This window comes from Stegostoma tigrinum, chromosome 5 (genome assembly GCF_030684315.1).
Source record: "Stegostoma tigrinum isolate sSteTig4 chromosome 5, sSteTig4.hap1, whole genome shotgun sequence".
NCBI lineage: Eukaryota > Metazoa > Chordata > Chondrichthyes > Orectolobiformes > Stegostomatidae > Stegostoma > Stegostoma tigrinum.
The window spans coordinates 42,819,690-42,834,516 of NC_081358.1; the positions used below are offsets into that span (position 1 = coordinate 42,819,690).

The window sequence follows — 14,827 nt, forward strand, 5'->3', positions numbered from 1 at the left end:
TTCAGAATCGAGTATCTGAATATTTTGCTTTTGTTTTAAATATCAATATCTTGCACATTTTCTTCCTTCCGTTCCTGAAAACTAACTCTCATTCAGATGCAGACCCAATATTCCCAGCTGAAAGATCGACAAAAGAAGATTTATATTCATACAACACTGATCATGACCTCAGGTAAAGTGTTTTACAGACAATGGAGTACTTTTGAAGTATTCACTACTTTAATGCAGGAATGTAGCAGTCAGTTTACACACAGCAAATACCCACAAACAGCAATGGGATACAAAAAAGGTAATCTACTTCTTTTGCAATGCTGATAAACAGTTAAATTTTGGACAAAACATTGAAGCACTTGATTGCAATACATAATTAATCAGTCAAGCTTGAAACAACAGCACAGGAAAATCCATTAGGCCTCTTGAAAAGAAACACTCCATAAAACTCAGCAGAAATGACAACCAAAATATTGGAAGGCTCAGAGATAACAAAGTGTGAAGCCGGATGAACACTGCAGGCCAAGCAGCATCTTAGGAGCACAGAAGCTGATGTTTCAGGCCTAGACCCTTCATCAGAAAAGGGGGATGGGGGAGAAGATTCTGAAATAAATAGGGAGAGAGGGGGAGGCAGACTGAAGATGGATAGAAGAGAAGATAGGTGGAGAGGAGAGCCTGCCTCTTTGTAGATTACGTGGAACAGTCCCTCTTCCGCACCTTCACAGGCCCCAAACCTCACCTCTTCCTCCGTTACATTGATGACTGTATCAGCGCCACCTCTTGCTCCCAAGAGGGGCTCAAACAATTCATCCACTTCACCAACACCTTCCACCCCAACCTCAAGTTCACCTGGGCCATCTCCAACTCATCCTTCAGCTTCCTGGACCTCTCAGTCTCCATCTCAGGTAACCAACTAGAAACTGATGTCCGTTTCAAGCCAACCAACTCCCACAGTTACCTAGAATACACCTCCTCCCACCCACCTTCCTGCAAACATTCCATCCCCTATTCCCAATTCCTTCGCCTCTTCCGCATCTACTTCCAGGATGAGGCATTCCACTCCCACACATCCCAGATGTCCACGTTCTTCCAGGACCGCGACGTTCCCCCCGCAGTGGTCGAGAACACCCTTGACCGCGTATCCCGCATTTCCCGCAACACATCCCTCACACCCCACCCCCACCACAACCCTGCAAAGAGGATCCTCCTCGTTCTCACACACCACCCCACCAACCTCCAGATACAACGCATCATCCTCCGACACTTCCGCCATCTACAATCCAACCCCACCACCCAAGATACTTTTCCATCCCCACCCATGTCTGCCTTCCAGAGAGACCACACTCTCCGTGACTCCCTGGTTCGCTCCACACTCCCCTCCAACCCCACCACACCCGATACTTTCCTCTGCAACCAGAGGATGTGCTACACTTGCCCCCACACCTCCTCCCTCACCCCCATCCCAGGCCCCAAGATCACTTTCCATATTAAGCAGATGTTCACCTGCACATCTGCCAATGTGGTATACTGTATCCACTGTACCCGGTGTGGCTTCCTCCTCATTGGGGAAACCAAGCGGAGGCTTGGGGACCGCTTGGCAGAATGCCTCCGCTCGGTTCACAATAAACAACTGCACCTCCCAGAAGCGAACCATTTTAACTCACCCTCCCATTCCTTAGAGAACATGTCCATCATGGGCCTCCTGCAGTGCCTCAATGATGCCACCCGAAGGTTGCAGGAACAGCAACTCACATTCCGCTTGGGAACCCTGTAGCCCAATGGTACCAATGTAGACTTCACAAGCTTCAAAATCTCCCCTCTGTTCATCCAGCTTCACACTTGGTTATCTTGGATTCTCTAGCATCTGCAGTTCCCATATTCTCTGGAGAGGAGAGCATGGGTGGGGAGGTAGGGAGGGGATAGGTCAATCCGTGGAGGATGGACAGGTCAAGGGGGCGGGATGAGGTTAGTAGGTAGGAAATGGAGGTGCGGTTTGAGGTGGGAGGAGGGGATAGGTGAGAGGAAGGACTAGTTAGGGAGGCTGGGACAAGCTGGGCTGGTTTTGGAATGCAGTGTGGGGGAGGGGAGATTTGGAAGCTTGTGAAATCCACATTGATGCCATTGGGCTGCAGGGTTCCCAAGCGGAATATGAGTTGCTGTTCCTGCAACCTACAGGTGGCATCACTATGGCACTGCAGGAGGCCCAGGATGGACATGTCATCTAAGGAATGGGAGGGGGAGTTGAAATGGTTCGCGACTGGGAGGTGCAGTTGTTTACTGTGAAATGAGCGTAGGTGTTCTGCAAAGCGGTCCCCAAGCCTCCGCTTGGATTACCCAATGTAGAGGAAGCCACACCATGTACAGCGAATGCAGTATACCACATTGGCGGATGTGCAGGTGAACATCTGCTTGAAGTGGAAGGTCATTGTGGGGCCTTGGATGGGGGTGAGGAAGGAGGTTTGTGGGCAGGTGTAGCATTGCCTGTGGTTGCAGGGGAAAGTGCCGGGTGTGGTGGGGTTGGAAGGGAGTGTGGAGTGGACAAGGGACTTGCGGAGAGAGTGGTCTCTCTGGAAAGCAGACAAGGGGATGGAAAAATGTCTTTGGTGGTGGGGTTGGATTGTAGATGGCGGAAGTGTCGGAGGAGGATGCGTTGTATCTGGAGGTTGGTAGGGTGGTATGTGAGGACTAGGGGGATTCTTTTGGGGCGGTTATTGCGAGGGCGGAGTGTGAGGGATGTGTTGCGGGAAATGCAGGAGACGCGGTCAAGGGCGTTCTCGACCACTGCAGGGGGGAAGTTGCAGTCCTTGAAGAACGTGGACATCTGGGATGTGCGGGACTGGAATGCCTCATCCTGGGAGCAGATGCGGAAGAGGTGAAGGAATTGGGAATAGGGGATGGAATTTTTGCAGGAAGGTGGGTGGGAGGCGGTGTATTCCAGGTAGCTGTGGGAGTCGGTGGGCTTGAAATGGACATCGGTTTTTTGGTTGTCTATTGGAAGGCTCAGCCCCCTTCATATTTAGCTGACATATGAATGCCTGACTTTGTGCCCTGCACAATTTTCTTCCCCTCCTTCCTCCTCAATATTATCATCATTGCAGATAATTAGTGTCCAATGCCTTCGCTGATCTTAGCTCAAACCAATGTTTTTTGAAGCTGAATTTGTGGTTTGAAAACATGGCATCTGCAGAAATTGAAGGCTTTCAGAATTTTACAAATCATTTGGATATGGTTAAATCACTGTACCCTGCAAGGTGTTGCCAAGGGAGAAGATAACATAGTATCAGCTCACCAAGGCACCTCCAACAACACATTCTACACTTGCACCCTAAGACCAAAGGCAGGAGATATTGCAGAACACTACAATATGCAAGCTTCCATCGTAGTCACACACCTTCCTGCCTTTGAAATATATCATCTGCTCCTTCAATATTCCTGGGTCAAAATCCAAGCCTGCTCTCCATAACTGCACTTCCTACACTACATGGACCACAGCTATTCAAGGAAGTGACTCACCATCACCTTCTCAAGGGCAATCGGGGATGCACAACAAAATGCCCACTTACCATCATATAACAAAAAGCTTGGGCAACACGGAAGCTGAAGAGGTTACATCATTTCTTTCAAATCTTTAATTCAAAAATGGCCAAAGGTTGTTCGCTGATTGATTGATTTTCAACATTAGGAAGAAGACTTCTCCAGCTCCAAGAGAATTCTGGAAGAGACATCCAAGGTTAACAAGTAATTGTTAAGCAACTATTGATGCGATGGATAATTTCAAAATTGTCAGTTGCTGTCTCCTGAATTGGAGTCTGTTCTCTCTCTTTGGTAAATTAGAGTTCATGGCAGTAGTATGAAGACAAGTAAAAGAGATTGTCTTGACATCCTGGCCAACGTTTGCATCTCAATGTCATCAATTAATATTGATTAATTGGACTTTGTCATATTTCCACTTGCAGGAGTTTCTTCAGTGCTAACTGAAATTCCTACATTACCATGGTGGCTATATTTCAAAAGTTCTTTGTTGGTTGTAAAGCACATTGGGATGTAATGAGGCTATGAAACTTGCTTTAAAATTGCAACTGTATCCTTCCACTTACATTTAAAAATGATCTTCTTTTAATTAAATCTTCATTGAAAATGATTCAGCATCTCTGGATGAATTGCGTTTAAACCATATGTGTTATTGTGATTATCTTAATTCCAACTCCTTTCCTCTGTCCCTAGTTTACTCATGTCATTCTTTAAAATAGAAGTTAAGGATATTCATTGCACCAACACAAAGATTCTCATTTTGATTGCTTTATTTAATTGGTCCAGTTGGATGAATATTTCATATTAATATATGTATGCACAAAATCAACTATTAAATATTGTTAGGCTTGAAGCTGAGGCAAAAATACTCAAGTTTATCAAATAAAGCAATTGTAGTAAGAGTTTATGTCATCAATACCAGTGCACATTTGAATCACTGCATAGGCCAAAATGTCTGACACAAGCAGACATTTATCTTGATTTTCTACCTCCTTGTGAACCAACAGAGGGATTTAAGTGAAGTCTATTTGAGCCAAAATCTCTTTTTGTTTTACATTGTTACTATAATCATACAGAAAACGTTAGATATGGTAACATTTCGGGCCAATCTATTGTTAACTTGTTATTGATGCTACAAATCTTTCCATGATGTCAGTTGTGGTAACTGAGTTTTAGTTTACAAAATGTGCCTTGCTGTGTGGATAGGTTAGAAGTGTATATTCTGGTTTGGATCGTGAATCGTATAAACAAACTCGTGATTGTTGAGTGATTGAATGCACCCCATGGCATACTATTGAGCCATGAAACCAGGAAGACCCAGCTTCAGTCTCCACTGATAATAAAGTGTGAAGCTGGATGAACACAGCAGGCAAGCAGCATCTCAGGAGCGCAAAAGCTGACGTTTCGGGCCTAGACCCTTCATCAGAGAGGGTCTAGGCCCGAAACGTCAGCTTTTGTGCTCCTGAGATGCTGCTGGGCCTGCTGTGTTCATCCAGCTTCACACTTTATAATCTTGGATTCTCCAGCATCTGCAGTTCCCATTATCTCAGTCTCCACTGAGTTAAGTGGACTGAGCTAGAGTAACAGCCAGCAATGCACTACAATTGGCACAAATGCCTTTTAATTAGGGAGGAAGACAAAGTGAACCTTGGAAAGTGATCAACAACGGCAATCCTGGCAGATTTGTCTGTGTAGCACCCTCACCCTGTCTCATTCAATAGCTTTAAACACACTGCTTTGGTTTTTCATACGAACACTAGCCAAATAAACAAGGTAGTAGGAGGGTCAGTGCCCAAGGAATCATGCCCAAATACAAGGAGAACAGGGAATGAGGAGATTATTGAGAAGGCAAAGATTAAGAAAACCAAGTTTGAAAAGTCTTGTTCTTCTTTTGTAGTCCACAGAAAATAAAGATGTCAAATGTGAAATTATAATTTTTTTGAACTGAAAAAAAATACTCCTGCTGTGGAAGATACATTGAAATCTGAAGAAATAGTTTTGTTTAGGCTGAAAGTATTAGTTGTATTTATGTAAAATTGAACTGGTCTCTGGCATATTGCATTTTTCTTACAAGCAGGAACTGTCAGCAAAATGATCACCTCACTTGGAAAACAGCAAACACTAAAGGAGTAATTGATCTGCAAACATTGCCTCTGCAGTTTGGCTTTAATACATGTTTTTAGTCAATAGCAATAATTGCGACGTTGCTGACTTTGCTGCGAAAAACATTCTTGATCCTCTTATTCTGCCATCATATGTTTTTTTTTATGATTATGGCAGGATAAAACAAACAACATGGCACCTGTAACTCTGCAGGAGAAGAAAAACTACAAACAGCACAACTGCAGAACATTTCTGTGAATACTTCTGTTTTTTTTTCCTGAAGTTATGCTTACTCTCTTGTTGTAAACAAGAGAATAACCCAGACCCTCCATTATGGAAAAAAACAATGTTTGATTGAACCAGTACAGCAGCTCTTGCTTGACGTAGATGCCCTTCTCATTTGTTAGATAGCTTTCCAGCAATATTGTATGTGATAAGTACAGTGAAATGTGGAAGTCTTTATATATATAGCGGAGTGACGGAGAATACTAAACTTCAAATAACCAATAATATGTATATTATTAGAAGGAAATGTCAGACAGAACTTGTAAAAATAGAAAGCCAGATTCATATAATTTCATGCACTTGATAGTGTATTAAAGATTCTGCAATGCTTTTAATCCATATTTATCACAGTGACTGTAAACAGCCTTGTGGTTCTTATTTCTTAACTTATGTTACCTTTGGAACACGAATTCTCAAGTTTTATATCAGTACTGATTGCTATTAATGCACAACTAACTAAACGTTCATTTAAGCTTTAAAACACAAATGTCTGGAGGTCTGGAAATACAAGTGTTTAGTGCATGTTCAAAGTCACATTAAATACGACTCAACTCACTTGTAAATTTTAAAGAAATATCTGGACAGGCACAAGCCCAACTGTGAAATAAAACCCGGCTGCACAACTCTGTAATATTTCAGTCAATGTTTTCATGATACAGTATTTTAAGTTATTAATTACACTGCAATGTTCTGTATAATCAATTTTATTTTGGTTAGTAACATTTTGCCAAACCTGCAAAAACAGATGAAATTTTTGTTATCCTTCATATTCATGAATATTTACAGTATCTACTGAAGCATTGTACAATACTAGTTGTCAAAGGATGAAATGTGTCTCCGTATTTCAGCGCGACTGAACAATTTATTTGTTTTTGCCTTTATGTACAGGGCTCTTAATCCAGGAAGCAGAACTTCTCAAAAATCTTTCAAGTGGTATAAAAAAATTGTGTTGTCCTTAGTTGCAAAAAAGGCAAAAGTATATATCAGTAATTTGTAAGCTTATTGAAAATAGTGTTAAACAACTGCATACTTGAGGCCATATGATAGTCCTACAAAAGCGTGAATTATTTTAACTAGTTATGAACCTTTGTGGAATTAACTTGAAATTAATTATTAATGAGATTAATAAAAGTTACTCTTACAGTCCATTTAGAAATAATGTAAAATAAACGTGCATGAACACCCATTTGTAATTTTTAGAAGAATAAGTTAACTTTTTCTGGGTTTAATTTCTCAATTTGCATTTTTATCCCATTAATGGCTTTTCATACTACAATATATTATTTACTGTCTTGCAAAATTTTGATTTTCCCTACATAACATTATCCCCTTTGCAACAAAATTTACTTACAATGCATTAATAAGTACAAATAAGTAATTGAATTGCAACTTCACACCTTCATTTAATAAGTTCAATTAAATTGCTTTTTCATAGGTATCAAAATGATTTCATGCTTCAGTCATGAAAACTGTTATTAAAGCTAACCATACATTTCACTTTTTTCTAAAATATCCCACTGAAACTACAGCTTTTATGATATATTCTGGAAATTAAGCAAGAAACCTGAACAAATTTCACTTCCAACATAATTTGCTGCCAATCATTGGCTTTTCAAATCTTTGAAAACTGCCAAACAAACGTTACGCATAGAATACTGGAAAATCCATAACATCAAACATACATTATTGATAACAACTTGCATTTACACAGTACCTTTTGGATAGAAAAGTACTCTAAGCACGACAGGATAAATGGCAAAAAAAGCAAATATTTGCAAAGTCAAAGAAGGAGATTTAAAACAGATGACTAATGGTTTGGTCAAGGAGTTGGGTCTGAAGATGGCCATGAAACAGGCGATTAAGGTGGAGAGATGTCTGCACTAATATATGAATTCCCAGAGTTGGTAGCCTGAATGCAAAGCTGTCCTTGGTGGGGTGAAAAGAATGAAGGGTGTGCAAATGGTCAGAATCAAAGGAAAACAGATTCCGTGAAGTGCTGTAATGTTATAGGAAAGGGTGAGATCATTGGAGGAACATAAGCACAAAGATGAGAACTTCATAATAATGACATTGAAAGAGCCAGGGGGCAATGAGCTTAGAGGTGATGAAAAGGTGAATAGAATCAGGGCAGCAAAATTCTGAACTCAAGTTTGTAGAAGCTTGATATTCAGGCAATGGAACAGTGGATTATGTTCTGGCCACAATAAAATAGATAGTTGCGAAACCAAGTGAAGCAGTCAGTCCTTTTAGCTGAGCCAAAAGAAGAGCAAGAGCAGAGAGTTCCTGGTTGAAAACATGATTCACTATTCATTACAGTTGCCATCTTAATGTAGTCAGGTAAAGTCAAGAATGGAGGAAAGTTGCCTTGAGCCATGCTGCACGTAAAAATGTCTGTGCTAATAAACAGGCTGCATGCTTAAAGAATTGTACATTTGTATGTTGTTTTTCCTTAATTTATGTTCAGCTCCTAATTTTGAAGGAATAAATCCAGCTGTAGTGAATTTAGCAGGGCTACAACAATAGCTTATATTTATATATAACTATATAACTCTTGGCATTATGAAATTTTCCAGGGTGCTTCACATATAATTTGATCATTTGAAGGGTATAGTTATCTGATCATACTCTATATTGAACTGTCTAAATTCAATATTTCATAACAGGATCCTATTAGGTCCTAGGTAATTTTAAAAATAATGCTTACAGTCCTGTTTTGTCCTGTAAGGAAGGAAAAGATACTGGAATTTCATCCTTTCCTTCACTTCATATCAAGGAGTGTTTACCCATGAAAGTCTTGAATTTTTTGTCTATATGTTTTAAGTCTACAAAAATTGAGCAAAAATTGTGAGCAATCTATAAAGACTCAATTCTAATGAAAGCATGGTATTCATTCCATTTATGTTCCATTTCAGTGGCGAAGGTCTACAAAATAGTGACTTTGAATTCAATGCTGCAGAAACCCCTTGAATGTAGCATTGCTCTTAAATTTAAAAAAAAGTACTGCAAACATGGCTTGCTGCAAAAGTGAACAGTTAAACATGGCTAGGGCCAGTGTTGCAAGCCAGAAAATCTGCTGTGGTTTCATAGCGACCTATGTGCACCGTATTTACAAACAACTTTGACTTTGAGTGAGATTAGTTATATGGAATGTGTGGCAACCAAGAAGCAGGCCATTCTGCCCAACTAGTATGTACCTATTTTTATGCTTCACACGGGTCTCCTCCTATTCTGGCTCCCTTGATCCAGCTGTTATATATGCTAACAACAGCTGCAACTGCTGACCTTTATTTCATGTCAACTTTTAAGAATCATTGTTAACTATTTGCAAGCCATTGACAAATGGCATCTTTTGGAAAGCTGACATAATTGTCGCTCCATGTTCCTGCAGATGATCCTATGGGTTATTATAGCAATGCTCTGGTGCATTGAGCATCAAATCCATGAAGGATTTGGATTTGTCTTTAGGTCAGCACTCAGCAACTGGAGTAGTACATTTGTCTTTAGTGAGGGAAGGCAACCCTACAGCTGTGAGCACTGGCAGCCCTTAAGAATTATCCTGGAGTCACAAATTGTAGATTAACCTCTAGGTTACTGCTGAAAGCCACTTGGGACCAGAGATCATTTTTTTTTCAAAGGTTTCTTGAACACTTCCATCTATCAGTCATACAAATGTTGGCAATCAAGATAAAGGCCTGCTTCACCAACAGTCAATGATAGTTTAATAGGCTGAGAAAGTATTCCATTTCCACATATTTCCAGATTAGGCCACTAGCAGGAAGCATGGTTTGAGGCAGGAGGTGTTTGATGAAATCTCTAGGAATACACCCTAGTAGATTTGGCAATCCTAAGCATAATAGAAGCAGCATTGGAGGCCAATCAGTCAGTCATCGACAATAATGACTTCCTCAGTCACCATGGTGCATGACAGAGTGAGAAGCAACTTGGGAACAGCCGATATTTTATAAAGTGGCATTCGCTCATTACAAAGAATCAGCAATAACTTGCGCAGCCTTTTATCGATTTTTATCTATTCAATTAAATCTTTGGGGTGGCAGAGACGCATTATTTAAAGCAATCACAGTAAGCCACATTATGTGGTACTGAGCTACAGAGACCAGGGAAGTGCCAAGTCCAATCCATCACCGAGCTGAGATGATTCATTCTGGTGGTCATGGAACCATGACAAACAGCCTCAGAGCCCTGAGATTTAAACATGTGGAAAGGGTTTGTACTGCCGACGGAAGGTGTTCTTTTGTGAATTTTGGACGAAGAAGGGATCCAGCTTGAGTACTACAGCCATACAGCCTTCTGGCCTGTTGGCATGGACTCACAGTGGTTGCAGAGTCATTTCAGCAAGATAGTAGAGGGCAGCTATACATGCGGTACCAGAAGGCACAAATATCAGTTCTTTCCCAAACAACATGAGAAGAATTCTGGTTAAAAGAAAATCTTAATTTAAAATTCAATAAAAATACATTAAAATAAAAGTATACGATAACTGACCTGCATTTTAAACCTGCTGTGTTGTTATTATTAGTTTTATTCCTGCCATTTGTTTAATGTTAACAGAAACTGTGTTTAAATCATCTCAAAATGCATTGTAACTTCAGTTGGTACAGCTGAGTTTGTCAATCAGTGGTTGAGTTTTATGTACCCCGAATTTATTTTCTATTCCATTGCAATTTATGGTGATGCAGAACTGAAGTGATTTATTTTTAAAACTCATCCAAGAATTGTTGAATTGTATTTGACTGGTTTAGCTTTATTAGGTTATTTGTGACAAACATATTTGTGCAAAATTTTAATTTTTTAGTTTTTATTAGAAATAAAGTGTGAACCAGATTTTTTAAAGTATTTAGAAATATTGCCACATATTCATGGTTTCTTTGTTTTTATTTTACAATTCAATTCTGCATATCAAGTATCCTTAGTTTAGTGAATGCAGGAATCCAATGGAATCAGTTTGATTATTTTAAGGATAGCAACACTATCCCAAAACAAAAACGTTCATATTTATTGTAATTATTTGCATCTTTTTGAAGTTTAGAAGAACAATTGATGGTAAAAGGCATTCTGCAACTTTCACTTCATTGTTCATGGAGTATTGGCATTCAATGTACATTTTCAAGTATAAAAGCACAGGAAATATGCAGCTAAGTATTCAGTGTGAAAATGCAAAAATGAAATTGGATATATCAAGTGGTTTCAATAAGCTAATGATGTTATGTTGTTTCTTGTGGGAAATAGAAAGTACAATTACGACATCTAGTTTTTTAAAAATTCTACTTGTTTATGACCAAGATTCAATTTTGTTTCCAATTGCTTGTTAGACAGTTGGAATGCATTTACATGCATTTCATGCTTTATCTTGTAATTGCATTTAGTTAAACCTTATTACCCCCCAGGTTTGGCCTTTTTGTTGTATTTATAAATCTAAGTATTAAGTACAATTGATTATCTTGAGTGAAATGCATTGTCACAAGCTTTAACAAATATACACATAGAAACATTCTCACAATTTAAATACTTTACTCTAATCCGTTGTGTTAGAACGGACCATATGCAATACTTTGACTAATTAGCTTTTAAGCTGCTACAGACTTTGTTCTAATTACACGGTTCGAAACAAAAAGAAGCAAAATCTTGCAAATAGCCTGTCTTCCATTTTGTTGAGAAATTTCTTATGACATGTTAAGGTTCCACTGAGTTATAAAGATACTTTCCAGTTTTTGATTCTCACATCAGATTTCACTTCTTTTCACCCCCTCCTGTTTTTATCTACTTTCTTCCCTTGCCTTTTTTTTCAATCTTTCTCTTCTAGCATTTTCTATTGTTATTCACCCTATTTACTGCTTGAAGTAATCCTGACATACTGGACATCATCTGAAACTACAAACGACAGGATGCAATAAACTAGAGAATAGCAGTAATCTGAGGAAAGTTCTTCATTCACTCTTCCTACTAACTCTCTGTCTTCTTATCCTACATAGAAAATAAAAAAATCAATACTGCCTCACAAGCCTTGATAAAAGTGGTGGACAAGGAGAGCAGGCATGCTGGATATAGTAAATTAAAGTGATCAAAATTTTCCAGTTGACTCAGCCTATAGCCTACATAAACTAACAACCCTGTCTACCGACTGCCTGTCATGCCACAAGCTTTTTTTTAATCTATGTCTCGATCCTTCATTCTGATTTCATGACAGCTGAAGATAAAACAATAAAAAAGAGACTTCAGTGAGTCTACCATCATTGACTGCATTATTTTTAATATAAAATAATAATGAGCCAGTACATGGTTTGGAAGGTTATGTAAATACAGCAGTGATGGAAAGACGCTTGATTGGCATAATACTTTTTTGGTGGGAGGGAATGCTGGGGTGCATAAAGGTAACACATCCCATGGAAAGCATGACCATCCAAAACACATTAACTGGTGGGTTATTTTCCAAGAACAACAGCGACAAACCTATCTCGAATTTCTGAAGCCAATTATTTGACGGCCATCAGCCATTTCGTTCCATGTCTTCAACCTAGGACTTTGTGGGTCACACAGTGTGATTTGTGATGATGTGGGGGTGTTTTGCCTTTCAGTAGAGCTCTACTTATATTAAAATAAATCTGGTGTTAGATATATTAAGGAGTTAACAGAAATTTTATTATGTGTCCATTCTTTCAAAGAAAGTATTGCAAACACATGTGTTTCTTGGTCTGTCATTTTCCAGATGCACACTTTAAATGCCATTCGCCTTTTAAAATGTAAGTGTTTTTTGCACTATTTCATTTTTTAAAAAATTTTTGTATTTTTGACTAATAAATTTGAAAGTTAACTCTGAAGCTGCAGAAATTGGACTTCTTTCTTTTCTCCAATTACAGAATGTTGACAGTTATCTTAAAACTTTTAACTGTTTATGATTTCTAAGTCAACGACTTTTTGTTTTGAAGATTGTGATAGGGCCAGTTCTCAGGCAGTTAAAATTTACTTCACCTTTACTGGATTAAATGGCTCAACTTCTGAGAATTCGCACACAATATAATTTGTGTAAAACGTCAGGTATAGCATTACCTTAGCAAAAATCTACATCTTGTCAAAACCTCTGTACAGCCACCTTAACTTAGTATACTGCTTCAAAGCTACTATTGAGATATAAACCAATTATCTACTTATGTAAGGTTAATAAAATAATTGCTGAATGGACAGGGTATTTTTCAGAAATATAAAAAACTATTTAAAATGCCCAGTTCTGTGAAAAAAAATGAATATAAATGTTATTTGCAGAAACTCAATCTATTGGTTGGTATTCAATTGCATGAAAAGATGTGGATTTGATTTTTTTTAATGTTCAAAATCTCAGAGGAAGTTACATTTTATTTAATAATGCAAATATTAATTGCTGAGTTGTTTAAATGCAAAGTCACTCAGCATTTCCTGGAGGTAGAACCATTGAAAATAAATTGCAGGTAATTTATGCTGAAAGTGAGAACTTCAACAGACACTAGTTTATCCTGTGCTATGGCTCAATACGACTGATGTATTAAAAAAAACAATATTTCAGGAAGTTCAAGATCTCTCTGCTTCTTCACAATTACATATGTTATTCTTTTCATAAGAAATGCAAATATATTTAAACCAACAATGTTTACTATTTAATTCAGCGTATTCAATCTGTAATGCAATGCAAGTAACAGCTGCAATTTTTGTGTAAATGATTTGACAAGTTTCTCTTGGCCATTTCTGTTTTTAACTATAACTGTCTAATTGCAAACTATTTCTGCTTCTTTATCCCTAGCTTTATGTTTTATTGAAATTAGTCTGTTCATTAAATGCGACCAACAGTTTCTCATTCTATTTTTAAATGTCTTTTTCAGTTTATAAAACTAAAAATTTGTGATTTTTTTTGGTCTGGGTAAACGTCAACACTCGACACCAGATGGATTTTGGTACGTAGAGTTTCCTGTGCAGGATTACTGGAGATGAATTCACCCAGTATCCTAGGCAGACTGTGATGTCTGAGGCACACACTGGCTCAAACTGTTTATACTCATGCCTGATATTTTCAAAGGGGTTTTTAATCAGAGTGGCGGCTTATTGATCAATGACAGATATGGGCAACAACTTTTGTATGCTGCTGCTGCCGGATTTTTTATCTGAGATAATATTTCTCTCTTAAAACGCATCCTCTCTGCTATGTATTAATTAAAATCTAAATACTAAATATTGATTGATGCGTTATCAGGCCATAGCAGTTGGACTCTGTCACATTGATTTTTGCTGTGATTTATTATCATATTTAAGAAAAATCATTTTGTGTGATTATACAGGGGAAATAGATTTTAGGGAGGGTGTAATTCTTTTGTATCACTTTTGTTGTGTGTAAGACGGGCCAATTTCTCAATTGCAGCTGAGATCACTGATATCCAGTGCCATTTCTTCTCCTTTGCTTGCAACAGCTAATGCTTTAAGCCTGCACAACCAAAGGATCATGGGCTTGTCATTAGGAATAATGGGTTTTAGGATTACTTCCTTAATCAGGACATGGATTAGCAGATGGTATGACACCAACATCTAAAAAAACTTCTCTGTCGTTATTAACAAAATATTGGTTTAAATAATGCCATAAAACTGAAGGAATTATACAATTCCTTCTAGTTGTTTAGCTGTGTGTACCTTTCATAATGACCACATTGTATTCACATTCAGATACAACAGATTATTTGTTGCAGTTTTGTTAAATACCAGTTGCCTTTTATTGTTGTGACCAGTGTTATTAATAACAAACTGAGAGAGCTGGAAGTAGAAAGGTTGCAGAGTTTGGTCACCATCTTAGCTTCGGCATTGAAAAACAACCTCGGAGAAATCAAGTGAAAAGAATTGCAAAATAAAACTGTATGACATTACTTGTCAAGGCTGTAATTGC

At 38.4% G+C, this 14,827-nt stretch overlaps 1 long non-coding RNA gene across 2 annotated transcripts in view; it reads right to left on the reverse strand.

Moving 5' to 3' along the window:
- LOC125451650 (uncharacterized) overlaps positions 1-14,827 on the reverse strand; it is a 79,176-nt gene that overhangs the window by 31,903 nt on the left and 32,446 nt on the right. For both annotated transcript variants that reach the window (XR_007247339.2, XR_007247338.1), the window contains exon 2: positions 3,555-3,703. This is a non-coding gene — a long non-coding RNA (uncharacterized LOC125451650). The remainder of the gene's footprint in view (positions 1-3,554; positions 3,704-14,827) is intronic.